The following is a 27,965-nucleotide window of genomic DNA, read 5'->3' as shown; positions in this document are numbered from 1 at the left end:
TTTGAATGCATTTTATTTTCAAACCTAACGCAACGTTCATTTATTAGGGAATTAATGGTATATCTCCCGCAAGTATGCTCAGGGGATGACTACTAGTGACCCGAAATAGGTCGACATCCCGCATCATGATTTTTAAAATCGAGGCAATATTCGGTTATCAAGTACAATAGTTGATCTCTTGCATTTATGCTAGGGGAAAATGCTATCGGCTTTAATAAACGAATACCCTTTTTATCTTTGCATCCATAGTGATTTTTAAATTAAATAAAGTTCAAACTCAAAATTTCTGATTTTAAATATAGGTAATCAACTAGGTACCAATTTTTAGGCGCTTGTGCGGGTGCTAATCCTTCCCCATACGTAACTGACTCTCGAACCTGATTTTTGGATTTTTGCATACCCTAAAACTCAGTATTTTAATAAAAAAATAAAATGTTTTATTAAAATTACCCGATTTTTATGGTGTCCTAATAGCACCATAAATGATTGGTGGGGACTCATCACATTTCAAAATTCTTTTAAAAGAGAAAACTCCCTAGTCGGTATCGGTCTTTCCTCGCCCAGGTGAAAAATGGTGTCGACAGCTTGGTGACTCCGGTGGGGACGTTTTGTTTTTTAAAACAAATTGAGAGTCGAGCCACGAGTTGGTTACCCTATATTTAGGATTTTGGGAAATTATGAGTTTGATCTTATTTTAATTTACAGTTCGTTATGTTATTTCTAATAAAAAGATTTTCTCTCTGTTTAATGCTTACACTTCTGTGAATTTATTTAAGATTGTTGCATGTCATAGCTCTAAACCCGAGCTCCAACCCGATTTACTTAAGTAGGGAGAAACATCACACCTCACGATGAGCATTGGGCTTCCTTGTGTGGGTCTGACAAAGTATCTCTGGAAAGCATCCTAAGTTGCCTATCCGTATATCAGATCCAAGGTACGATTTTAGTGGTGTGATCCCCAGAGTCGAATTCGATTCGCAAGTCTGTAATGGGCAAGAATCGGAGTCAACCTTAGCAGGGTAAAGATGGCTTGGGAACCCTTTGTTAGAACCCAACCTCATATAGAAAATTTAGTAACCCTACCTAGCTAGAGCAATGTGGATAACCTAGGAGAACTAGAACGCATGCAGTTATAACTATTAATTTTCTTTGTATGCTTATTTTTCAGTCTCAACTTTGAGTTGAATTTAATTATTGTTGCTAAGATTACATTTCTTTGACTAATCATTTCAACTAACTGGATTCTTTTTGTCTTGTTTCTATTAACATTGATTTCCTTTTGTCTTATCTTGTTGCATTTTTGCATGAAGATAACATCTCCTTCAAAGGTATTGATCCCTTAAATAATTGATATTTTAAAAGGTTCTTGAAAAACATTGCCCACATCAATGCCTTTCACTGGGATCGAAAGAATTTCGGAGATGCTCTACGTAGATTGAGTAGCGTCAAGAGAGAGTCTACCTACTAAGGAAGACGAGCCAGACGTATGCCTGCTGAGGTAATAAGTTGGACTCGAGAAGATTCGACGCTAAAGCCCACAGTTGAAGATCACGAACCAGCTCGAAAGATTTCTGAAAGTAGGAGAGGAAGTATAAGCTTTGAAGAATGATGCCATACCCAAACTCTCGTATAAGTTAGACAACATACATATGGACCAGATTTTCAATTCCCCAGTGTACTGAGACATTGCCGATTTTTCAAGAATTGTTCAAGGAACAATTAATTTTTGGGATCAATTCCTTGTTGCATTTGCATCTCGCATTTTGTACTCCCATTTTTGCATCTTTACATTTGCATGTGCATCTTTCCATTTTTGCATTAGTATATATACATTGTACAATACATGGTATACATTGCATCTCAGCATACATTAATCACGGATCCTGGGAGTAACTTGTGGAGAATCTTACGATAAAAGTTTTGAGGTAAGATGAAGTCACCAAATTCGTACAAAAAAAGGATTGAGAGTTAAGGACATGATGTTATCACCGTCTGAAGTCAAAGGCGCATCACTAAGAATGGTGGGGGCATTGAAGCGTAAGGTTCAAAATTTAATTGATTCAGGGGCATGGATATTCAATGAATGACAGGGAATTATGATGCAAATCGAGAGAAACCATTGCAACCACTAGGAACTTTTGATACACTCTCATATTATCTTGTTTGAATTTCTTTTCTTTCTCTTTTTGTTAAAAGGTTTATAAGTCATTTGATAATCGAACATTTTAAATAAAATACTACCTTATGAGGTTATGAGCAATGTGCAATTTTTAAACTTGAAATTCTTTAAATATCCACTAGATTGAAAGCTCTTTTAAGAATAAGAGTAATAGATCTTTGACAAAATGAAAAGATTGAAAACTGATTAAATAAGGACCCTTGACCTTACCCCATATGATATATTCAAACACCATACCCTTCTCTTGCAGGGACCAATATAGTATTCTTCTCTCATGAGGAAATGATCAAGAGGCTTGGCATTCAGGTATGAATAGGAGCGGACAACATGGGGTATCTCTTATGTATGACATTGCAAAACTGCCTAAACTAGACTTCTGTTGAAGACGTTCAATGATAATCCTAATCTTCATAAATTGAATAGTGGAGTATACGAGGTTAGTTTAGGTCAATTATCTGGGAACTGAACTCTAAATGTGGAATTTCCTAACCATCAAAGACACCTAGACTATAACAGGTTCTTCTCGATGAGCTTAAGAAATTCTAAATTTGAATACTTAAAAGGTTAATAAATTATTATTATTATTATTACTATAAATTATACAATAAAGCTAAGATATTCCGTTAAAGCATTTGGTTATAGAGGCAACTCAAAAGCCATGGCTTTATGAATAGATTACATTCGAACTGTGACATTACTCGGATACTCGACAGTTCGGTGTTTGCTCTACTACAATTGTCATATCGAAGATCTTGTGATGAGATAAACCCTTCAGCTAGCCCAATGAAAGCGATTATAATATATATACAATAAAGCTAGATTCAACTTGTCACACCCCATAAATTGACACAATATTATAAATAAATATATTATAGCACTATAAGTAAGTAATGGTGGTCATGGGGTTTAGAACCTTTGTCCCATGTAGTGGAAAAAATGGCTAACCACTAAGCCATGATGCTATATTTTTTTTATATACCACTAAGCCATGTTGCTATTTGAACTGCCCGTCTAGCTCAGTTGGTAGAGCACAAGGCTCTTAACCTTGGGGTCGTGGGATTGAGTCCCATGGTGGGCAATTCATAATTCTGACTGCCAGAGGTCTTCTATGGAAGTTGCTCTCAACCCAGTGTTGGGGGCAGCCTACTACCCTACCTCTCCCTTACCCCATTACATATGGAATAAGGTCTGCTAATTTTAAGCCATGTTGCTATTTGTTTTATTTAAAACAATAAGTGGTTGTTTTATTTTAAAGATCGGGTGATTAACCATTATTGCAAATTCCTTCCCCGTTGAGAGCTAATTCCCAAATAGGAGAACCTTAAGTCACCATTTTTCATCACTGTTTTAGCTGTCGATTTCGTGCTCCATCGTCGAAAATCAACCGGTGTCCTCTAACGACGTAAACTCAACCCTTAATTTCACATATTCGACCACCGTTTGGCTGAATCGAGAGCAGAAACTTCCTAAGGATGTTTTAAAGCGATATGTTTTTCATCTCAATCTAGTTCTTGCTACAGATCTATGACCGTTTACCGTGATTTTTTTTATGGACGAAGGTTTGATATGTGATGAGGCGTGTTCCGGGTTTGTTGACCAGCTGGTGAAACTTCTTTGCTCGTTTTATCAATTGTGTTATTGAATTATTAAATTAGTTTTTAATAATAATTTTTTTCTTTTCGCAAGGAGAATTATCTTGGGTTCGAGTTCATATATTTGACGTTCTGGGTTTATAAGAGGAAAATTTGAAAGCCTCAGGTGTTATTTTTGTAAATATTTTTAAAAGGGTGCCTAACACGTAATTAATTTCTGTTAGGTGTTATTTTTCGTAAATATTTTAAAAGGTGCTAGTTTCGTAAATAATTGTAAAAGGGTGTTAGTTTCGTAAATATTTTTAAAAATGTACTAGTTTCGTAAATATATTTAAAAGGGTGTTAGTGTCGTAAATATTTTTAAAACTCTGTTAGTTTCGTAAATATTTTTGAAAGGGTGCTAGTTTCGTAAATATATTTAAAACAATGTTAGTTTCGTAAATATTTTTAAAACGGTGTTAGTTTCGTAAATATTTTTGAAAGGGTGCTAGTTTCATAAATATTTTTAAAAGCGTGTTAGTTTCGTAAATATTTTAAAAAGATGTTAGTTTCGTAAATATTTTTAAAAGGTGCTAGTTTTGTAAATATTTTTAAAAGGGTGCTAGTTTTGTAAATATTTTTAACAGGTGCTAGTTTCATAAATATTTTTAATAGGGTGCTAGTTTTGAAATTAATTTCTATTTGGATGCTATTTTTGTAAAAGTTGACTGTTGATTGTGAGCACCGTTGACCAGACTTTTGACCGGCGTTGACCAACTAGTAAACGACCATTGAATTTTTCAGGGTATATCTATTTTGATATTTTTCGACGTCCCGAATCTATTTCGCCAAATTCGAACCTGAAAGCGTCCAAATCGACAGTCAAACCCGTTGACTTTGACTTTGACTTTGACCACGAATTTGAGTTATGGAAAAGTCATATTTTATGTTTTTCGACGTCCTGATTCCGATTTCAAAATCCGTTTGGTCAAATTCATACTCGAAAGCCTCCAAATTAATAGTTAAACCCAAAATATGAATATGTAATTGAGAGTTTTAGTTTTGAATAATTAAGTAAGACTTGGGATTGATAAATTATTATTGTTTGAATGTACAAGAGACTCTCCTGATCGTTCGACAACTCGACCCAGCTCCTCTAGATCAATTAAACCACGTGTGCCAGTATTCACCCGTATGACCCGTAAATTTTATGATTTTAGAAATTAATTATGTTACCCATTAGTAATATAGTGTTATTATGAATTAGGTTCAAAAACTGTAGCAGAGCGTGGCGAGGCCAGCAATCACTAGATCTACAATTTGATCCTATTATCGAGGTGTGTTCCTAAGTACTATTTAATTATTTTATCTATTTTGAAATATGGTACACTGAAATCTATGGTTTACTGCTTATTGATACAACGACTTACTGGTGATGATTTATAGACTATGGCTGATTTATGATTATTGGTTTTCACTGATATATGATAACGATGATTACGGATTTATGGAAATTATGCTTACAACATAAATTGTATTTTGAAATACTGATTTTGGGTTGGATTGAATTACGAAGGTATAGCTCTGATCAAACTGGTAAACCTTACGGACCTAATATGACTCTTGGGTAGGCTCACGGGCCTCAAGATGCTCCATTAGGTTGGCTCCCTTTGCTGAGTGCTTAGGGTAATCCCTACGGACTTAAGGATACAGGCCCCAAAGCCTATCCTTAGGTTGGCTTCCTTTTTTTTGTGTGCTTAAGGTAAGCCCTATGGACGCAATTCTAGGAAACTACGGATGGTGTACAGGAGAAGGATTTAAACTAAGAGTTTCAAAATTTAAACTTCATTATGATTTTATGATGATTTTCTGAACTATTACTTATTTATTTTGATACCCCTGATCGAGCACTTTGAGGATCAACATATCTCTTGAAGTATATCTGATTGTAATGTTTTTATCTTTTAAGTTGACTTCATTTTGATAACATAGGCCTTATTTTAAAGTTTTGGATTTTATAATGATTACTCTTTTGCTATTTATATTCGGTTATCATAATTTGGATTTTTTAAAGACATGTTTTAAATTAATTTGTTACTTTTTAATGTTATATTTATGAATTGGGTTTTTACATTATAGTATATTATAATTTCATAAATGCCATTTATAATGTGATTTTCCATTGATTGAATAACGGTTTTGGAAAATGTCTTTAAGAATCATGAATATGATCCATTAGACTTAGTCGAAACGCATAGGCCGGGTCTAGGGGGTTACATTTTATTGGTATCAGAGCTTTTGATTTTTAAACCTTGGACTGTGTATGAGTCCAAATTGAAAATACAGTTTTGAAATATTTTATGATACAAGTTACTAAGGCCAGGTCACAAAGTTTTTACGATTTTAATTGAATTCAAGACTCCAAGTGCTTATCTAACCCTAGGTTTTATCTTCCGTAGTAAACTCAAGATCCTCCTAAATGAGTTTTAAACGTGGTCGTCGAACTAGCTGTGGACGAGGTCGAGTGGCTAGATTTGCAGATACATTTGATGAGATACGAGTAGATCCCCCACCTCCGATAGGTGATCCTGCTCCTACGACCCCGACGAATTTACCTCCTGCCGCTGGTATTGCCATGACTACACCGATCATTGGAGCGACTGATATTGAGCCTGATTCTACCTAAGTTGCACCTGATGAGAATTTTGGTAGACAATTTTTACAGTTGATTCAGGGAGCGGTCAGAGCTGCTTGTGTTGGATCCGAGGTGCCTATTTCTCAGACTCTGATCGCCAATAAAGTCAGAACGTTTGGAGGACAGATTGGTAGAGCTCATACTGAAGCGGAAGATTGGCTCTAGGATACAGAAAGACGCATGGATCAGTTGGGTTTGTACCCAACTAAGAGATATCTGGGTGCAGTAGCGATGTTAGATGGCAATGCCCACACCTGGTGGAAGTCAGTGGTCAGTAGTGTTTCGGCTGATCCTCTGACTTGGGATTTCTTTAAGGAGTGCTTTAGGAGCCGATTTCCGGGAGAGCGTTACTTAGCTCAGAGACGAAAGCAGTTTCAGGACCTGGTTCAGGGAGATATGACCGTTTCTGAGTATGAGATCGAGTTCTTGAAGTTACTAAAGTATGGATTCAGTATGGTACCTACCAAGGGAGATCGATGCCGTAAATTTAGCTTGGACTCAGATACGAGCTGCGTAGGCAAGTTTTGACCCATTAGGATGAGATTTTTGACGTGCTAGTGGGAAGAGCGAAGGGTACTGAGGAGGTAGAGACCATGGCTCCAGCAAGATACCGTGTTGATCTAGAGCGGCTTGGGAAATTTTCTGGCCCGAATGAGTTCTCTGTACGTCCTGGAAAGAAGACTCATACTTCAGGTCCTTTGAGAACTAATACTAGTTCTAGGCCTACAAAATCTTTATCTTGAGTTGTAAGTCGAGGTGGTTCCTCGTCGTTTTATTATGGGACCCTATGTGAGTTTTGTAGTAGTCGACATAGAGGAGAGTGTCGTAAGAAGATGGGTCTTTGTTATCAGTGTGGATCTAATGACCATTTTTTGAGGTATTGTCCATAACTAGCTTCGTCTGAGCGGACCGCTACTCAAACTCCTAAACGTTCTCAAGCTTCAGTACAGATCCCAACTAGAGGCTGTAATCAAGGAAAGCCTTCTGGATCAGCGTCCAGAGCAGATAGTAGAGCTCGACCCCAGTAGAGTTGAGAGCCTACAATTTCAGAGGCTAGACAGCCAGCTGTGGTTTACGCTACCAGATGTCGGGATGACAGAGATGATTCTGAGGTTATTGCAGGTACATTTACTATTTATTCTATTCCATACTTCATATTACTGGACAATGCGTCCACCCACTCCTATGTATCGAGTTCAGTGTCTCGAAACCTTTAGATTTCGATTGAGGAAACTGATAATACTATTACGGTTACGAGTCCAGTAGGACAGTCAGTGTTAGTAAGTAATGTATTTCGTCATTATCCTCTGGAGGTTCAGAGAGAAATCTTTCTCGCTGATCTTATGGAGCTTCCTTTAGAGGAGTTCGATTTAATTCTTGGGATGGATTGGTTGAATAAACTCAAGGTAAATCTGGATTGCGAGTATAAGAGAGCTACTCTGAAGACTTCTAATGGTTGGAATGTGGTGTTAATTTGTGAACGTCGCGACTATCTCTCCAATGTAGTTTCAGCTATGGAAATTGATCGTATGGTCCGGAAGGGATATGGGACTTTCACTGCTTGTATTTTGAACACTAAAGGTTCTTTGTCCACGATCGAGGAGATTCGTATAGTTAGCGAGTTTCCTGATGTCTTTCCGGAGCAGTTACCTGGGTTACCTCCTGATAAAGAGGTAGAGTTCGAGATTGAGACTTATCCAAGATCTGTACCTATTTCTATGGCACCTTGTCGCATGGCTCCAAAAACACTTAAGGAGTTAAAGGTACAATTGCAAGAATTATTCGATCGAGGATTTATTCGACATAGTACCTCACCTTGGGGAGCTCCAGTTCTGTTCTTGAAAAATAAGTATGTGTCGCTAAGGTTATGAATTGACTATCGGAAGTTAAACAAGATGACGATCAAGAATAACCACTACCGAGGATTGATGACTTATTTGATCAATTGCGAGGATGTATTGTATTCTCTAAGATTGATCTTTGTTTGGGGTATTATCAATTGAAAATTAAAGGGTCCGATGTTGCAAAAACGACCATTCACAATAGATTTGGTCATTATGAATTCTTAGTGATGCCTTTTAGTTTGACGAACGCTCCCGTAGCTTTCATGGATTTGATGAATCATGTGTTCCAGCCATATTTGGATCAATTTATGGTTGTCTTCATTGATGATATTATGATATATTCTCGTACTGAGGTGGAGCATGAAGAGCATTTGAAGATCATTATGCGGACCTTGAGAGAGCATCGTCTATATGCCAAACTAAGAAAGTGTGAGTTTTGGCTTTATGAAGTGTCGTTTCTAGGGCATTTTATTTCTGCACGAGGTATTCAGGTCGATCCAAGTAAGATCGAGGTTATTGTGAATTGGAAACGACCAAAGAACGTCTCTGAGATCCGTAGTTTCTTGGGCTTGGCTGGATAGTATTGATATTTTATCGAGGGCTTATCGATCATTACTGCTTCTTTGACAAAACTGTTAAGGAAGAACATGTCATTTGACTGGGGCAAGGCACAACAGGAAAGCTTTGAGAAATTAAAAGTGGTGTTGACTTAAGCACCAAGGTTAATTCAACCTGAGTTTGGGAAAGATTTTACAGTGTATAGTGATGCTTTACACTCAAGACTTGGATGTGTTCTAATGAAGGAGGGTAAGGTAGTGGCTTATACGTCCCATCAACTACGACCACATGAATGTAATTATCTGACCCGTGATTTGGAGTTAGCTGCAGTGATATTCGCCTTGAAGATCTGGAGACACTATCTCTTATGGAGAGAAATGTTATATTTTACGTATCATAAGAGCTTAAAGTATCTTCTGACCCAGAATGAGCTTAATTTGAGTCAACGTCGCTGGCTAGAGCTTCTAAAGGATTATGATTGCATGATTGATTATCACCCCGGTAAAGCTAACATTTTAGCGGATGCATTAAGTAGAAAGGCGATAATGAAATTAAGGTATTTAATGGCCAGGATGAACTTATATGATTATGGCACTCTGTTAGCAGAATTGCAAGTTAAGTTGACCTTGGTTGATGAGATCAAGGCTAAACAATCTCTTGATAGCTCATTGATTTCCATTTTTGAGCAGTTGGAGCAGGGCACAATATCACATTATAATGTTGATCAGGATGGAGTATTATGCTTAAAAGATCGATATTGTGTGCCTGATGATGCTGAGTTGAGGCAGACCATCCTTAATGAGGCTCATAGTAGTCCATATGCTATGCACCCCGGTGGAGATAAGATGTACAGGAATTTGAGGGAGAGGTATCATTGGATCGGCATGAAAAAGGACATCTCAGATTTTGTGGCTAGGTGTTTGACTTGTCAACAAGTTAAGGCAGAACATCAACATCCGTCAGGTTTATTGCATCCTATCAAGATCCCTAAATAGAAATAAGAGTGTATTACTATGAATTTTGTTACTGGTCTACCTATGACTCATTCGAAAAAAGATTCAGTTTGGGTGATTGTTGACAGACTTACAAAGACAACTCACTTCATTCCTGTGCGGGTAAATTATACTTTGGACAAGCTGGTGAGGTTTTATATTTGGGAGATTGTCAGATTTATAGTGTCCCGTTATTTATCATTTCAGATCGAGATCCGAGATTTACTTTGAGATTTTGGAAGGCGCTATATACGACTTTGGGTACGAGATTGGATTATAGTACATCCTTCCACCCACAAACTGATGGTCAATCTAAGAGAGTGATTCAAATTTTAGAGGATATGTTGCAAGGCTGCGTAATTGATTTTCGTGGTAGCTGGGAGAACTTTTTACCGTTGGCTGAATTTTCTTACAATAACAATTACCAGACCAGCATTCGTATGGAACCCTACGAAGCACTCTATGGGCGTAGATGTCGTACTCTGATCTGTTGGACTGAGTTACGTGATCGGGAGACTTTGGGACCTGAATTAGTGCGCGAGACGAAGAACACAGTCAGATTGATTTGTTACCGTTTGAAAGAGGCATTTGATAGAAAGAATTCTTATGCAGATCATAGGAGGAAAAATATATAGTTTGAGGTTGGAGGTCAGGTCTTTTTAAAAGCATCTATGTGGAAGAAAGTATTGAGATTTGGGCATAAGGGTAAATTGAGTCCAAGACTTATTGGTCCATTTAATATCTTGAAGAGGGTAGGACCTGTTGTATACGAGCTTGAGTTGCCTCCCCTGCTCAGTCGTATTCATGATATCTTTCATGTCTCTATGTTGAGGCGATACCGTCCAGATCCAGTTTATATCATTAAGGTTGAGGAGGTAGAGCTGAGAACTGATTTGTCATATGAGGAGGAGCCCATTCAGATATTAGAAGGAGATGAGCGAGTTCTTAGGAATAGACGTATCCCAATGGTCAAATTTCAGTAGAGTAACCGAGGTCCCTCTGAAGCTACTTGGGAGACATTGGAGTCAATGGAAGCTCAGTTTCCTTATCTATTTTCATAAGGTAAATTTCGAGGACGAAATTTCTTTTAGAGGGGGAGAATTGTCACACCCTATAAACTGACACAATATTATAAATAAATATATTATAGCACTATAAATAAGTAATGGTGGTCATGGGGTTTAGAACCCTTATCCCATGAAGTGGCAAACAATAGCTAACCACTAAGCCATGATGCTATATTTTTTTATATACCACTAAGCCATGTTGCTATTTGTTTTATTTAAAACAATAAGTGGTTGTTTTATTTTAAAGATCGGATGATTAAACATTATTGCAAATTCCTTCCCCGTTGAGAGCTAATTCCCAAATAGGAGAACCTTAAGTCACCATTTTTCATCACTGTTTTAGCTGTCGATTTCGTGCTCCGTCGCCGAAAATCAAACCAGTGTCCTCTGACAACATAAACCCGACCCTCAATTCCACGTATTCGACTACCATTTGGCCGAATCGAGAGCAGAAACTTCTTAAGGATATTTTAAAACAGTATGTTTTTCATCTCGATCTAGTTCTTTCTACATATCTATGACTGTTTACTGTGATTTTTTTAATGAACGAAGGGTTGATCTGTGATGAGGCGTGTTCCAGGTTTGTTGATCGGCCGGTGAAACTTGTTTCCTCGTTTTATCAATTGTGTTCTTGAATTATTAAATTAGTTTTTAATAATCATTTTTTTCTTATCGCAAGGAGAGTTATCTTAGATTCGAGTTCATATATTTGACGATCTGGGTTTATAAGAGGAAACTTTGAAAGCCTCGGGTGTTATTTTTGTAAATATTTTTAAAAGGGTGTCTAACACGTAATTAATTTATGTTAGGTGCTATTTCTGTAAATATTTTTAAAAGGGTGCTAGTTTCTTAAATAATTGTAAAAGGCTGTTAGTTTCGTAAATATTTTTGAAAGGGTGCTAGTTTTGTAAATATATTTAAAAGGGTGTTAGTTTTGTAAATATTTTTAAAACGGTGTTAGTTTCAAAAATATTTTTGAAAGGGTGCTAGTTTCGTAAATATTTTTAAAAGGGTATAAGTTTCATTAATATTTTTAAAACGGTGCTAGTTTCGTAGATATTTTTAAAAGGGTGCTAGTTTCGTAAATATTTTTAACAGGGTGATAGTTTCATTAATATTTTTAACAGGGTGCTAGTTTTGTAATTAATTTCTATTTAGGTGCTATTTTTGTAAAAGTTGAATGTTGATTGTGAGCATTGTTGACCAGAACTTTGACCGGTGTTGACCAACTAGTAAACGACCGTTGACGTTTTTCGGGTATATATATTTTGATATTTTTCGACGTCCCGAATCCGTTTCTGAAGTCCGTTTCGCCAAATTCGAATCCGAAGGCCTCCAAATCGACAGTCAAACCCGTTGACTTTGACCAAGAATTCGAATTTTAGAAACGTCATATTTTATGTTTTTAGACGTCCTGATTCCGATTCCACAATCTGCTTGGTCAAATTCAAACTTGAAAGCCTCCAAATTGATAGTTAAACCCAAAAAATGCATATGTACTTGAGAGTTTTTATTTTGAATAATTAAGTAAGACTCGTGACTGATAAATTATTATTGTTTGAAGGTACAAAAGACTCTCCTGATCATTCGACAGCTCGACCCATCTCCTCTATATCAGTTAAACCATGTGTGCCAGTATTCACCCGTATGACCCGTAAATTTTATGATTTTAGAAATTAATTATGTTACCCATTAGTAATATAATGTTATTATGAATTAGGTTCCAAAACTATAGCAGAGCGTGGCGAGGCCAACAATCACTAGATCTACAATTTGGTCCTATTATCGAGGTGTGTTCCCTAAGTACTATTTAATTGTTTTATCTATTTTGAAATATGGTACACTGAAATCTATGGTTTACTGCTTATTGATACACCGACTTACTGGTGATGATTTATAGACTATGACTAATATATGATTATTGGTTTTCACTGATATATGATAGCGGTGATTACAAATTTATGAAAATTATGCTTACTGCATAAATTGTATTTTGAAATACTGATTTTGGGTTGGATTGAATTACAGAGGTATAACTCTGATCAAGCTGGTAAACCTTACGAACCTAATGTGACTCTTGGGTAGGCTCACAGGCCTCAAGATGCTCCATTAGGTTGGCTCCGTTTGCTGTGTGCTTAGGGTAAGCCCTACGGACTTAAGGATACATGCCCCAAAGCCTATCCTTAGGTTGGCTTCCTTTTTGCTGTGTGCTTAAGGTAAACCCTATAGACTCAATTCTGGGAAATTGCGGATGGTGTACAGGAGAAGGATTTAAACTATGAGTTTCAAAATTTAAACTTCATTATGATTTTATGATGATTTTCTGAACTATTACTCGTTTATTGTACCTACTATGATTTTATTGTATTGTGGGGACACACTGAGCCTAGCTCACTTTTCATAAATGTTTTCCCCTTTCAGATACTGTTGGTTAGATACCCCTGATCGAGCACTTGGAGGATCAACATATCTCTTGAAGTATATCTGATTGTAATGTTTTTATCTTTTAAGTTAACTTCATTTTGATAACATAGGCCTTATTTTAAAGTATTGGATTTTATAATGATTACTCTTTTGCTATTTATATTCGGTTTATCGTAATTTGGATTTTTTAAAGACATGTTTTAAATTAATTTGTTACTTTTTAATGTTATATTTATGAATTGGGTTTTTACATTATAGTCTATTATAATTTCATAAATGTCATTTATAATGTGATTTTTCATTGATTGATTAATGGTTTTGGAAAATGTCTTTAAGAATCATGAATATGATCCATTAGACTTAGTCGAAACACATAGGCCGGGTCTAGGGGGTTATATTTTATTGGTATCAGAGCTTTTGATTTTTAAACCTTGGACTGTGTATGAGTCCAAATTGAAAATACAGTTTTGAAATATTTTACGAAACAAGTTACTAAGGCCATGTCACAAAGTTTTTACGATTTTAATTGTGTTCAAGACTTCAAGTGCTTATCTAACCCTAGGTTTTATCTTCTTTAGTAAACTCGAGATCCTCCAAAATGAGTGTTAGACGTGGTCGTCGAACTAGTCGTGGACGAGGTCGAGTGGCTAGATTTGCAGATACAATTGATGAGATACTAGTAGATCCCCCACCTCCGATAGGTGATCCTGCTCCTACGACCCCGACGAATTTACCTCCTGCCGCTGGTATTGCCATGAGTACACCGATCATTAGAGCGACTGATATTGAGCCTGATTCTACCTGAGTTGCACCTTATGAGAATTTTGGTAGATTATTTTTACAGTTGATTCAGGGAGCGATCAGAGCTGCTTGTGTTGGATCCGAGGTGCCTATTTCTCAGACTCTGATCGCCAATAGAGTCGGAACGTTTGGAGGACAGATTGGTAGAGCTCCTACTAAAGCGGAAGATTGGCTCCAGGATACAGAAAGACGCATGGATCAGTTAGGTTTGGACCCAACTAAGAGATATCTGGGTGCAATAGCGATATTAGATTGCAATGCCCACACCTGGTGGGAGTCAGTGGTCAGTAGTGTTTCGGCTGATCCTCTGACTTGGGATTTCTTTAAAGAGCGCTTTAGGAGCCGATTTCTGGGAGAGCATTACTTAGCTCAGAGACGAAAGCAGTTTCAGGACCTGGTTCAGGGAGACATGACCGTTTCTGAGTATGAGATTGAGTTCTTGAAGTTACTGAAGTATGGATTCAGTATGGTACCTACCGAGAGAGATCGATGCTGTAAATTTGCCTTGGACTCAGATACGAGCAGCGTAGGCAAGTTTTGACCCATTAGGATGAGATTTTTGACGTGCTAGTGGGCAGAGCGAAGGATGCTGAGGAGGTAGAGACCTTGGCTCCACCAAGATACCGTGTAGATCTAGAGCGGCTTGGGAAATTTTCTGGCCCGAACGAGTTCTTTGCACATCCTGGAAAGAAGACTCGGACTTCAGGTCCTTTGAGAAGCAATACTAGTTCTAGGCCTACAACATCTTCATCTTCAGTTGTAAGTCGAGGTGGTTCCTCATCGTTTTATTATGGGACCCTTTGTGAGTTTGTAGTAGTCGACACAGAGGAGAGTGTCGTAACAAGATGGGTCTTTGTTATCAGTGTGGATCTAATGACCATTTTGTGAGGGATTATCCATAACTAGATTCGTCTGAGCGGACCGCTACTCATACTCCTATACGTTCTCAGGCTTCAGTATAGATCCCAACTAGAGGCCGTAATCAGGGAAATCCTTATGGATCAGCATCCAGAGCCGATAGTAGAGCTTGACCCTAGTAGAGTCGAGAGCCTGTAGTTTCAGAGGCTAGACAGCCAGCTGTGGTTTACACCACCAGATGTCGGGAAGACAGAGATGAGCCTGAGGTTATTGCAGGTACATTTACTATTTATTCTATTACATACTTCACATTACTGGACAATGGCTCCACCCACTCCTGTGTATCGAGTTCAGTGTCTCAAAACCTTCAGATTTCGATTGAGGACACTGATAATACTATTACGGTTACGAGTCCAGTAGGACTGTCAGTGTTAGTAAGTAAAGTATTTCGTCATTGTCCTCTGGAGGTTCAGGGAGAAATCTTTCTCGCTGATCTTATGGAGCTTCCTTTAGAGGAGTTCGATTTAATTCTTGGGATGAATTGGTTGAATAAACACAAGGTAAATCTGGATTGCGAGTATAAGAGAGCTACTGTGAAGACTTCTAATGGTCGGAATGTGGTGTTAATTTATGAACGTCGCGACTATCTCTCCAATATAATTTCAACTATGAAAATTGATCGTATGGTCCGGAAGGGATATGAGACTTTCACTACTTGTATTTTGAACATTAAAGGTTCTTTGTCCACGATCAAGGAGATTCGTATAGTTAGCGAGTTTCCAGATGTCTTTCCGGAGGAGTTACCTAGGTTACCTCCTGATAGAGAGGTAGAGTTTGAGATTGAGACATATCCAAGATCTGTACCTATTTCTATGGAACCTTATCGCATGGCTCCAAAGAAACTTAAGGAGTTGAAGGTACAATTGCAAAAATTATTCGATCGAGGATTTATTCGACATAGTACCTCACCCTGGGGAGCTCCAGTTCTGTTCTTGAAAAACAAGGATGTGTCGCTAAGGTTATGAATTGACTATCGAAAGTTAAACAAGATGACGATCAAGAATAACCACTACCGAGGATTGATGACTTATTTGATCAATTGCGAGGAGGTATCGTATTCTCTGAGATTGATCTTCGTTTGGGGTATTATCAATTGAAAGTTAAAGGGTCCGATGTTTCATGGATTTGATGAATCATGTGTTCCGACCATATTTGGATCAATTTGTGGTTGTCTTCATTGATGATATTCTGATATATTCTAATACTGAGGCGGAGCATGAAGAGCATTTGAAGATCATTATGTGGACCTTGAGAGAGCATCGTCTATATGCCAAACTAAGCAAGTGTGAGTTTTGGCTTTATGAAGTGTCGTTTCTAGGGATTTTATTTCTGCGCGAGGTATTCAAGTCAATCCAAGTAAGATCGAGGCTATTGTGAATTGGAAACGACCCAAGAACGTCTCTGAGATCCGCAGTTTCTTGGGCTTGGTTGGATATTATTGACGTTTTGTTGAGGGCTTCTCGATCATTACTGCTTCTTTGACAAATCTGTTAAGGATGAACATGCCATTTGACTGGGGCGAGGCACAGCAGGGGAGCTTTGAGAAATTAAAAGCGGTGTTGACTTAAGCACCAGTGTTAATTCAACCTGAGTCTGGGAAAGATTTTACAGTGTTCTAATGCAGGAGGGTAAGGTAGTGGCTTATGCGTCCCGTCAACTACGACCGTATGAATGTAATTATCCAACCTATGATTTGGAGTTAGCTGCAGTGATATTCGCCTTGAAGATTTGGAGACACTATCTTTATGGAGAGAATTGTTATATTTTTACGGATCATAAGAGCTTAAAGTATCTTCTGACCCAGAAGGAGCTTAATTTGAGTCAACATCGTTGGCTAGAGCTTCTAAAGGATTATGATTGCATGATTGATTATCACCCCGGTAAAGCTAACATTGTACCGGATGCATTAAGTCGAAAGGCGATAACGAAATTAAGGTCTTTAATGGCCAGGATGAACTTATATGATGATGGCACTCTGTTAGCAGAATTGCAAGTTAAGTTGACCTTGGTTGATGAGATCAAGGCTAAACAATCTCTTGATAGCTCATTGATTTCCATTTTTGAGCAGTTGGAGCAGGGCACAATATCACATTATAATGTTGATCAGGATGGAGTATTATGCTTCAAAGATCGATATTATGTGCCTGATGATGCTGAGTTGAGGCAGACTATCCTTAATGAGGCTCATAGTAGTCCATATGCTATGCACCCCGGTGGAGATAAGATGTACAGGAATTTGAGGGAGAGGTATCATTGGATCGGCATGAAAAAGGACATCTCAGATTTTATGGCTTGGTGTTTGACTTGTCAACAAGTTAAGGAAGAACATCAACATCCGTCAGGTTTATTGCATCCTATCAAGATCCCTAAATAGAAATGAGAGTGTATTACTATGAATTTTGTTACTGGTCTACCTATGACTCATTTGAAAAAAGATTCAGTTTGGGTGATTGTTGACAGACTTACAAAGACAACTCACTTCATTCCTGTACGGGTAAATTATACTTTGGACAAGCTGGCGAGGTTGTATATTTTGGAGATTGTCAGATTATATGGTGTCCCATTATTTATCATTTCAGATCGAGATCCGAGATTTACTTCGATATTTTGGAAGGTGCTATATACAACTTTGGGTACGAGATTGGATTATAGTACATCCTTCCACCCACAAACTGATGGTCAATCTAAGAGAGTGATTCAAATTTTGGAGGATATGTTGCAGGGCTGCGTAATTGATTTTCATGGTAGCTAGGAGAACTTTTTGCCGTTGGCTGAATTTGCTTACAATAATAATTACCATACCAGCATTCGTATGACACCCTACCAAGCACTCTATGGGCGTAGATGTCGTACTCCGATCTGTTGGACTGAGTTACGTGATCGGGAGACTTTGGGACCTGAGTTAGTGCGCGAGACGAAGAACACAGTCAGATTGATTTGTGACCGTTTGAAAGAGGCATTTGATAGACATAAGTCTTATGCAGATCAGAGGAGGAAAGATATCCAGTTTGAGGTTGGAGGTCAGGTCTTTTTAAAAGCATCTCTGTGGAAGAAATTATTGAGATTTGGGCGTAAGGGTAAATTGAGTCCAAGATTTATTGGTCCATTTAATATCTTGAAGAGGGTAGGACCTGTAGTATACGAGCTTGAGTTACCTCCCCAGCTCAGTCGTATTCATGATATCTTTCATGTCTCTATGTTGAGGCGATACCGTCCAGATCCAGTTCATATCATTAAGGTTGAGGAGGTAGAGCTGAAACCTGATTTGTCATATGAGGAGGAGCCCATTCAGATATTAGAAGGAGATGAGCGAGTTCTTAGGAATAGACGTATCCCAATGGTCAAAGTTCAGTAGAGTAACCGAGGTCCCTCTGAAGCTACTTGGGAGACATTGGAGTCAATGGAAGCGCATTTTCCTTATCTATTTTCATAAGGTAAATTTCGAGACGAAATTTCTTTTAGAGGGGGAGAATTGTCACACCCTATAAATTGACACAATATTATAAATAAATATATTATAGCACTATAAATAAGTAATGGTGGTCATGGGGTTTAGAACCCTTGTCCCATGAAGTGGCAGACAATAGCTAACCACTAAGCATGATGCTATATTTTTTTATATACCACTAAGCCATGTTGCTATTTGTTTTAGTTAAAACAATAAGTGGTTGTTTTATTTTAAGGATAAGATGATTAACCATTATTGCAAATTCCTTCCCCATTGAGAGCTAATTCCCAAATAGGAGAACCTTATGTCACCATTTTTCATCACTGTTTTAGCTGTCGATTTCGTGCTCTGTCGCCGAAAATCAAACCAGTGTCCTCTGACAACATAAACCCGACCATCAATTCCATGTATTCGACTACCGTTTGGCCGAATCGAGAGCAGAAACTTCCTAAGGATATTTTAAAATGGTATGTTTTTCATCTTGATCTAGTTCTTTCTACAGATCTATGACCGTTTACCTTGATTTTTTTAATGAACGAAGGGTTGATCTGTGATGAGGCGTGTTCCAGGTTTGTTGATCGGCCGGTGAAACTTCTTTCCTCGTTTTATCAATTTTGTTCTTGAATTATTAAATTAGTTTTTAATAATCATTTTTTTTCTTATCGCAAGGAGAATTATCTTATATTCGAGTTCATATATTTGACGATCTGGGTTTATAAGAGGAAACTTTGAAAGCCTCGGGTGTTATTTATGTAAATATTTTTAAAAGGGTTTCTAACACGAATTAATTTATGTTAGGTGCTATTTCTGTAAATATTTTTAAAAGGGTGCTAGTTTCTTAAATAATTGTAAAAGGCTGTTAGTTTCGTAAATATTTTTGAAAGGGTGCTAGTTTTGTAAATATATTTAAAAGGGTGTTAGTTTTGTAAATATTTTTAAAACGGTGTTAGTTTCGTAAATATTTTTGAAAAGGTGCTAGTTTCGTAAATATTTTTAAAAGGGTGTTAGTTTCGTTAATATTTTTAAAACGGTGCTAGTTTCGTAAATATTTTTAAAAGGGTGGTAGTTTCGTAAATATTTTTAACAGGGTGCTAGTTTCATTAATATTTTTAACAGGGTGCTAGTTTTGTAATTAATTTCTATATAGGTGCTATTTTTGTAAAAGTTGAATGTTGATTGTGAGCATCGTTGACCAGAACTTTGACCGGTGTTGACCAACTAGTAAATGACCGTTGACGTTTTTCGGGTATATATATTTTGATATTTTTTCGACGTCCCGAATCCGTTTCTGAAGTCCGTTTCGCCAAATTCGAACCCGAAGGCCTCCAAATCGACAGTCAAACCCGTTGACTTTAACCAAGAATTTGAATTTTAGAAACGTCATATTTTATGTTTTTAGACGTCCTAATTCCGATTCCGCAATCTGCTTGGTCAAATTCAAACTTGAAAGCCTCCAAATTGATAGTTAAACCCAAAAAATGCATATGTACTTGAGAGTTTTTGTTTTGAATAATTAAGTAAGACTCGTGACTGATAAATTATTATTGTTTGAAGGTATAAGAGACTCTCCTGATCATTCGACAGCTCGACCCATCTCCTCTAGATCAGTTAAACTATGTGTGCCAGTATTCACCCGTATGACCCGTAAATTTTATGATTTTAGAAATTAATTATGTTACCCATTAGTAATATAATGTTATTATGAATTAGGTTCGAAAACTATAGCAGAGCGTGGCGATGCCAGCAATCACTAGATCTACAATTTGATCCTATTATCGAGGTGTGTTCCCTAAGTAGTATTTAATTTTTTTATTTGTTTTGAAATATGGTACACTGAAATCTATGGTTTACTACTTATTGATACACCGACTTACTGGTGATGATTTATAGACTATGACTAATATATGATTATTGGTTTTCACTGATATATTATAGCGGTGATTACAAATTTATGGAAATTATGCTTACTGCATAAATTGTATTTTGAAATACTGATTTTGGGTTGGATTGAATTACGGAGGTATAGCTCTGATCAAGCTGGTAAACCTTACGGACCTAATGTGACTCTTGGGTAGGCTCACAGGCCTCAAGATGCTCCATTAGGTTGACTCCGTTTACTGTGTGCTTAGGGTAAGCCCTACGGACTTAAGGATACAAGCCCCAAAGCCTATCCTTAGGTTGGCTTCCTTTTTGTTGTGTGCTTAAGGTAAGCCCTATAGACGCAATTCTGGGAAATTACGGATGGTGTACAGGAGAAGGATTTAAACTATGAGTTTCAAAATTTAAACTTCATTATGATTTTATGATGATTTTCTGAACTATTACTCGTTTATTGTACCTACTATGATTTTATTGTATTGTGGGGACACACTGAGCCTAGCTCACTTTTCATAAATGTTTTCCCCTTTCAGATACTGTTGGTTAGATACCCCTGATCGAGCACTTGGAGGATCAACATATCTCTTGAAGTATATCTGATTGTAATGTTTTTATCTTTTAAGTTGACTTCATTTTGATAACATGGTCCTTATTTTAAAGTATTGGATTTTATAATGATTACTCTTTTGCTATTTATATTCGGTTTATCGTAATTTGGATTTTTTTAAGACATGTTTTAAATTAATTTGTTTCTTTTTAATAATATATTTATGAATTGTGTTTTTATAGTATAATCTATTAAAATTTCATAAATGTCATTTATAATGTTATTTTTCATTGATTGAATAACGGTTTTGGAAAATATCTTTAAGAATCATGAATGTGATCCATTAGACTTAGTCGAAAACGCATAGGTCGAGTCTAGGGGTTACACAACTAGCCAAACAATAACAAATTAAATCATGTTGATCTAATAATGAATTCCAATGAAAATGGACTAAGGGAATTGAGGAGCACCTGCTATAGTCGACTTCACACAAGCACTCAGGAATTTTATATTTTAGACTGATGTCCCTGTACTACCTCTGCTAACGGAAGTCTATGAAGCTTGAATAAATGAAAGATTTCAGAGAACCAAAATAGAAGTGTTTTAGAAAATCTAGTGATTAATTACGCTAGTTGAGTCATTTTGTCCGCATCTAATTAAAATGACAAGCCAAAAAGAGGGGCATGTCGTAAGGTTCACAAGAACCGAAAAAGAAATGACATTTTGATGACTGAACCTTAGAAACTTTATGGAGCTAACTTGAAAACCAACCCATCAATTTTTACACTTGCCAAAGAGTTATAACTTTGAAAATATTAAAAGAGATGTTGATTCTTTTCATATTTAGTGAACTCATGATTTGTAATTTGCTTCAATTGTGAGCCTAAAAGAAGGACATTTACCTTAAACAAACTTTCCATATTCTGAAAATAAAAAGAAAGAAAATATTTTCAAACAAGACAATCTCTCTAGAGAGTTTAGCTTGGAAATTGAAAAAAGTCCACAGACCAAGAAATTCAAAATCAGAAATTGGGTCAAAGAATTTGAATGTTAGAGAGCATGAAAAGAAGATTTTCGTAAAGAAATGCAATGGTATACCTTGGTGTGGGAGGAGAATGAAGGCGAACAAATCAAGAAGAGAACTAAGATTTCTTTAGCACCTCTTCACTGCTATTAATTAAGAAAAACATGCATTACACATACATGATTTTGCATAATTGCATCAAACATCCATCATCTTACGCAATAAAAACTTTAATATTCCCTCTCACAAGGATACCATTAAAATTTCTCTTGAAATCCTGTCTTTCTCAAGGACATTTTCTCTTCTCATTAGGACATTCAGGATATTTTCATTCAGATATATTTTTTACAGATCTTTCAAGAAAAAATGAGATTAAAAGACAACAAGTCTTCCTTAGCAAGAAGGATCAATCATCTTCAGATTCAACATTTCCAAACAAATTTTGTCTCGCTTGAGACAATCTCATTTAATACGAAGATTTATCTCACTTGAGATTGATTTTCTTAAAACAATATTCATCTCGCTTGAGATAGTTTCACTCGAAACAAAATATTTATCTCACTTGAGATTGTTTTTCTTAAAACAAGATTTTACCTCGCTTGAGATGGTTTCACTCGAAACAGAAGATTCATTTAACTCTAGATTGTTTTTCTTAAAACAAGATTTATCTCGCTTGAGATAGTTTCACTCGAAACAGAATATTTATCTCACTTGAGAGTGCTTTTCTTAAAATAAGATTTTTCCTCGCTTGAGATGGTTTCACTCGAAACATAAGATTCATTTCACTCAAGATTGTTTTTCTTAAAACAAGATTCATCTCGCTTGAGATAGTTTTCACTCGAAACATAAATTTTATCTCACTTGTGATTGTTTTTCTTAAAACAAACTTTGTCTCGCTTGGGACAATTTTAACTCGAAATAAGACATTTCATTTCACTCAAGATTGTTTTTCTTAAAACAAGATTCATCTCGCTTGAGATAGTTTCACTCAAAACAGAAGATTTATCTCACTTGATATTGTTTGTCTTAAAACAAGATTCATCTCGCTTCAGATAGTTTCACTCGAGGCAAAAAATTTATCTCGTATGAGATAGTTTCACTCGAAACAGAAGATTATCTCACTTGAGATTGTTTTTCATAAAATAAATCTTATCTCGCTTGAGATAGTTTCACTCGAAACAGAAGATTTATCTCACTTGAGATTGTTTTTCTTAAAACAAATTTTGTCATGCTTGAGATAGTTTCACTCGAAACAAAATTTCATCTCACTTGAGATTTTTTTTCACAAAAGAAACTATGCCTCACTTGAGGGATTAACATTTCCTTTGCTCGATTAACAACACTTCGAATCAACAATGCCTCACTTGAGGGATCAACATTTCCTTTGCTCGATTCACAATACTTCAGATCAACAATGCCCCACTTGAGGGATTAACATTTCCTATTGCTCGATTCACAACATTTTGAATCAGTAAGAGTCATTTGGGACATCATTAAGTCTTTCGAGCATGTTGCATAAGTCCTTCAGGTCATATATAAGTCTTTCGAGAAAAATAATAAGTCATTCGGGCCATCTATAAGATATTTGGGTAGGATGTTTTCACATTTCCAGTGGAAAGATCATAATGAGAAGAACCCTTAGCTTAAAGAACTAGATATGAATACTCAGCGAAGAGAACGAAGAAAAGATGACATCATTTGTAGCAAGAACTCGATGATTTCACATAATGAGTTACATTAACATCACCTTGGGTCAACCACCACGTATGAGGTTGGATCATCATTATCATTATGCTCGATTCCATCGCAGAAAGAGGTGAATTGGCATTCCCAGTGAAGAGTTTGCAGCTTGACAAGAAGAGACCAAGATGAAAACTGGTGTTTTATTATTTTTACTTCATTCCTGGTTCATAGTAATGAGAAAAGAGGGGAAGCTATGAGCACAAATTTTCTTTTCAACCATCCCAACAGACCTAGTCCTCAATTCAGTCCAAAATAGAAAAAGCAACCTAAGCCCTAGTCCGACCTGACCTGGACCCATTCTGGAGCCCAAACCTAGATTATGGTTTCCTCTTCAGCAGCCACCACCACTCATCTCATTCGTTGGATATGTACCTATCCAACGGTTCAAATCAAGCAAGATACTACCACACTTTCACCCACTCCCTATCCACCACCGCTGCCACCAATCGAAGGCTCTGTAAGTGTCAGAAATCCCGGATCAACACACCAAGCAACCAAACACCAACACAACAAACAAACTCAGTTTTTTGTAATCATTTCATAACAAAAACTATAAAAAAATATGTAAACTCAGGGTTATAAAATCCCAAACAAATCTTGTAATATAGGTTATTTTGTTCTATTAAAAAATCAATAAAAAACAAAAAAGAAAAACCAAAATTTCCAAGGAAATTTTTTACTGGTTTTTTAATTTTATTTTTTAGCTTTCAATAAAAAAATGAAGAAAGGATAGAGGAGTTACCTTCATTTGATACCTTTACCAGTGGAGGGGACCTCCATTTGCAGATCCGAACGGTGAGGAGGGGAGCAACATATCTTGTTTTGTGTCTGATCCAACGACCGATAGACCGATTTTCTAGAGAGATGGAAGAGCCTCTCTCTTTAACCTTAAAAAAAAGAAAAAAATTAAAATTATAAAAAAAATAAAAAAATTTATTTATAAAATGAGTTAGGGGAAATTGCATTTAGGTCCCCCTAACTTACATGTGTTTTTATAAAATAGCCACTAGAAGGGACCATTTTCATAATTTAACCATTTTTGTTTATGCTTTGTAATTTTTGTGATATTTTCTGTTTAGTCCCCCTAGTTTAGTCGTGTTTTTGCATGTTAGTCACCTGTAGGGACCGTTTTAGTGATTTACCCTTTTTTATGCATGTTATATTTATTTGGGTAAATTCTTTTTAGTTCATATAGTTTCAGCGTGTTTTTATGTTTCAGTCCCTAATATTTTTTTTTTATTTTGTTTAGATCTAGCCATTACGTTTCAATTTATTTAATTGAGTCCTATTGCATGTCTAATTATTTTTTTAGCTTGGTGATTTAATGTTTATACAATTTAGCCCTTTAATTTATTTTTATCCTTCATTTTAGTAGTTTAATTTTAGTACTTTTATACATTTTATTTGTCTTTAATATCGGTATCCTTTTAGTCATTGATAGATCACATTTTTTAGATTTAGTCCATAGTCTTTTAAGTATTCGATCCATATTTAGTCCTTAAATTAGGAGAGTTCTTAATTTGGTCCTTGTTTTGCTCGAGGTTCCAATTTAGTTATTCGACTCTCAAAATTAATTTAGGTCAATATTCTAGCCTCTATTTTAGATTAGATTTCAAACTAGTCTTTTAATTTAGGAAATAATTCGAGTTGGACCTCACCTAAATGCTCGATTATTCGATTCGATAATTGATTAAAATTAAATAAGATTAATATTAGAGCCTATATTTTTAGGTTTATGCCTCTGGGTTCTTTAATTTTCATAATTCGACACTTTAAGCTAGAAAAAGCCTTAATTTACCCTTAGCTTAAATAGGATGAATAAAAATTTGTTTGATTGAATTTTGTTTTCAAACCTAAGGCAATGTTCATTTATTGGGGAATTAATGGTATATCTCTCGCAAGTATGCTTAGGGGTTGACTTCTGGTTATTGCCAAAATAAGTCGACATCATTTTCAAAGACTGCATCATGATTTTTAATATCGAGGTAATATTCGGTTATCGAGTACAATAGCTGATCTCCAGCGTTTATGCTAGGGGGTGAATGCTATCAGCTTTAATAAACGAATACATTTTTTAACTATGCATCTGTAATGATTTTTAAATTAAATAAAGTTTGAACTCAAAATTTTTGATTTTAAATATAGGGTAATCAACTAGGTACCAATTTTGGGCGCTTGTGGGGTGTCAATCCTTCCCCACGCGTAACTGACTCCCAAACCTGATTTTTGGATTTTTCACAGACCCTAAAACTCAGTATTTTGATAAAAAAATAAATTTTTTTATTAAAATCACCCGGTTTTATGGTGTCCCAGTCGCACCTTAAAAGATTGGTGGCGACTCCTCACATTTTGAAATTATTTTCAATGAGAAAACCCTCGAGTCGGTATCAGTCTTTCCCCGCCCTGGAGAAAAATGATGTCGACAAGAACTTTAGGGATATGAGGGCTTATGTTTGCTTAGATAATGGGTTTATAAGAAATTATAGCAGAAACTGATAACAAATGCGTATAGAACATACTCAAACAAGACACATGTATGACACGTATCTGTTAGAAACAAAACGTAATTGAAATGAAATCGAGAAGTCAAGATCTATCATGCAAAATCATTGTAAAAGCTCTTCAACAAGGATAAGAGTAATACAAGTTAACATATTTCTTTTGGGGAGTGGATCCGTCAATGGTCACGTATACAAACACAGTTAAATGCCATTGATCAATCATGGGGTGTAGCATGGAAACTACACGCAATGTAAACCAAACATATATATTTCCATATGATCTTCTTTAAACATGAGTGATATCAAATTCTTGTGTGGATAAACCAAAACAAACTTTATTTCTATAGAAAATGACCTTAAAATAAATATCCTTAAACAAAAGTAATTGATATTGTGTCTATAACAAATGATAATTTTAAAATTACAAACGCCCACTAAAGCTAAATATCCTTAAGTTATATTACACTCACATTAGTAGTGTTCTTATGAAAGACAGTTCCTTAGTAAGCGAACAATCATGAGTTTATACCAATATGCTCTATAATCACTTAACTACTCTGAATTTTCTTTAACAATCAGAAACATAATGTCTATGTTCTTAGACTTTAAGATGTTTTTGTTATATATGGAATAAAGGACTTTATACCAATATGCTCTATTCAATCCATAACTAGCAATCCATGTGACATAATGTTTTGCATCCATATTTCATTATGTCGTAGTTTATAAATATGATGATGTCTTACTTACTAGAGCATATATATGTGAGTATGTAATATTTTTTCTTAAATGTATCGTATGAATCATTTGACTTCTATCCAATGATCCATATCAAAATTGCTTAAATATCTACTTAACATCCTAAAGTCATACGCTACGACTAAATGAGTCCAAACATGAGTATAAATTAAATTCATCATTTATTTTTGAAACATAAGGAATCTTCTTGCATTTCTTTTGTTTGAAAATTATTCTTAGGGAATTGATCAAGACTAAACTTGTTTCCTTTGATAATAAAGGGTATTAATTGGTTTACTCCCACTAAACTTGCACTATACAGAATCGTCAACCAAATTCATCTAAAAAATAAACGGGATAATGTCTTAGTGAAACTTGTTATACCATTAAAGAGGGTCATACTTAAGCTCATGGATGGAGTTTTTTAATTTGTATATCATTAGTTTTGTTTCGTTAGAATAATTTTCTAATTACATTGTATAAATCCTCTCATCAATATTACCATTAAGGTAATCTTAAAATCCAACTTATGTAACTTAAGATCAAATATGAGCAACAAGAATATGATTATCATGAAAGAGTTTTTCAATGAAACTAAAGAGAAAATCTCTATAAAATTAATGTCTTCTTTCTAAGTATATCTTTTAAATACAAGACATTCCTTATATCTCTCAACATCTCCATTTACATACATCTTGGTTTTAAATATCTATTTACAACCAATTAGCTTTGCACCTTCAAGTAATGTGATAAGTTATCAAACTTTATTATCTTGTATAGACTTATACACTTCTTACATGACATCAATCCACTTTTTAGAACTAGAACTTTTATGACTTTTGAAAGTTGATTGGAACATCTTCAATAATTCTATTGTCATCCTTATTTTTTTTTTTAAAGAAATACAACATAATTGTCTAAAATATCATTTCTCTCATCTCATAGATCTTCTTAATGGAACTTGTTCTTTAGAAATATTTTTTTATTATCTTAAATGGGAAATTGTTCAACATTATATTGTAAAGGTTTTAGATTAA

At 35.8% G+C, this 27,965-nt stretch overlaps 1 non-coding gene across 1 annotated transcript; it reads left to right on the top strand.

Annotated features, from left to right (window-relative positions):
• The first annotated feature begins 3,184 nt into the window (after positions 1-3,184).
• Positions 3,185-3,257, top strand: TRNAK-CUU. Its single transcript has one exon. It is a non-coding gene; the product is annotated as a tRNA-Lys (tRNA).
• The last annotated feature ends 24,708 nt before the right edge of the window (positions 3,258-27,965 follow it).

The sequence above is a fragment of the Hibiscus syriacus genome, unplaced genomic scaffold (genome assembly GCF_006381635.1).
Source record: "Hibiscus syriacus cultivar Baekdansim isolate YM2019G1 unplaced genomic scaffold, ASM638163v2 tig00111582_pilon, whole genome shotgun sequence".
In the NCBI taxonomy this organism is placed as follows: Eukaryota; Viridiplantae; Streptophyta; class Magnoliopsida; order Malvales; family Malvaceae; genus Hibiscus; species Hibiscus syriacus.
Note: the sequence above shows the minus strand (reverse complement) of the source record. Positions and strands in the feature narration are given on the sequence as shown.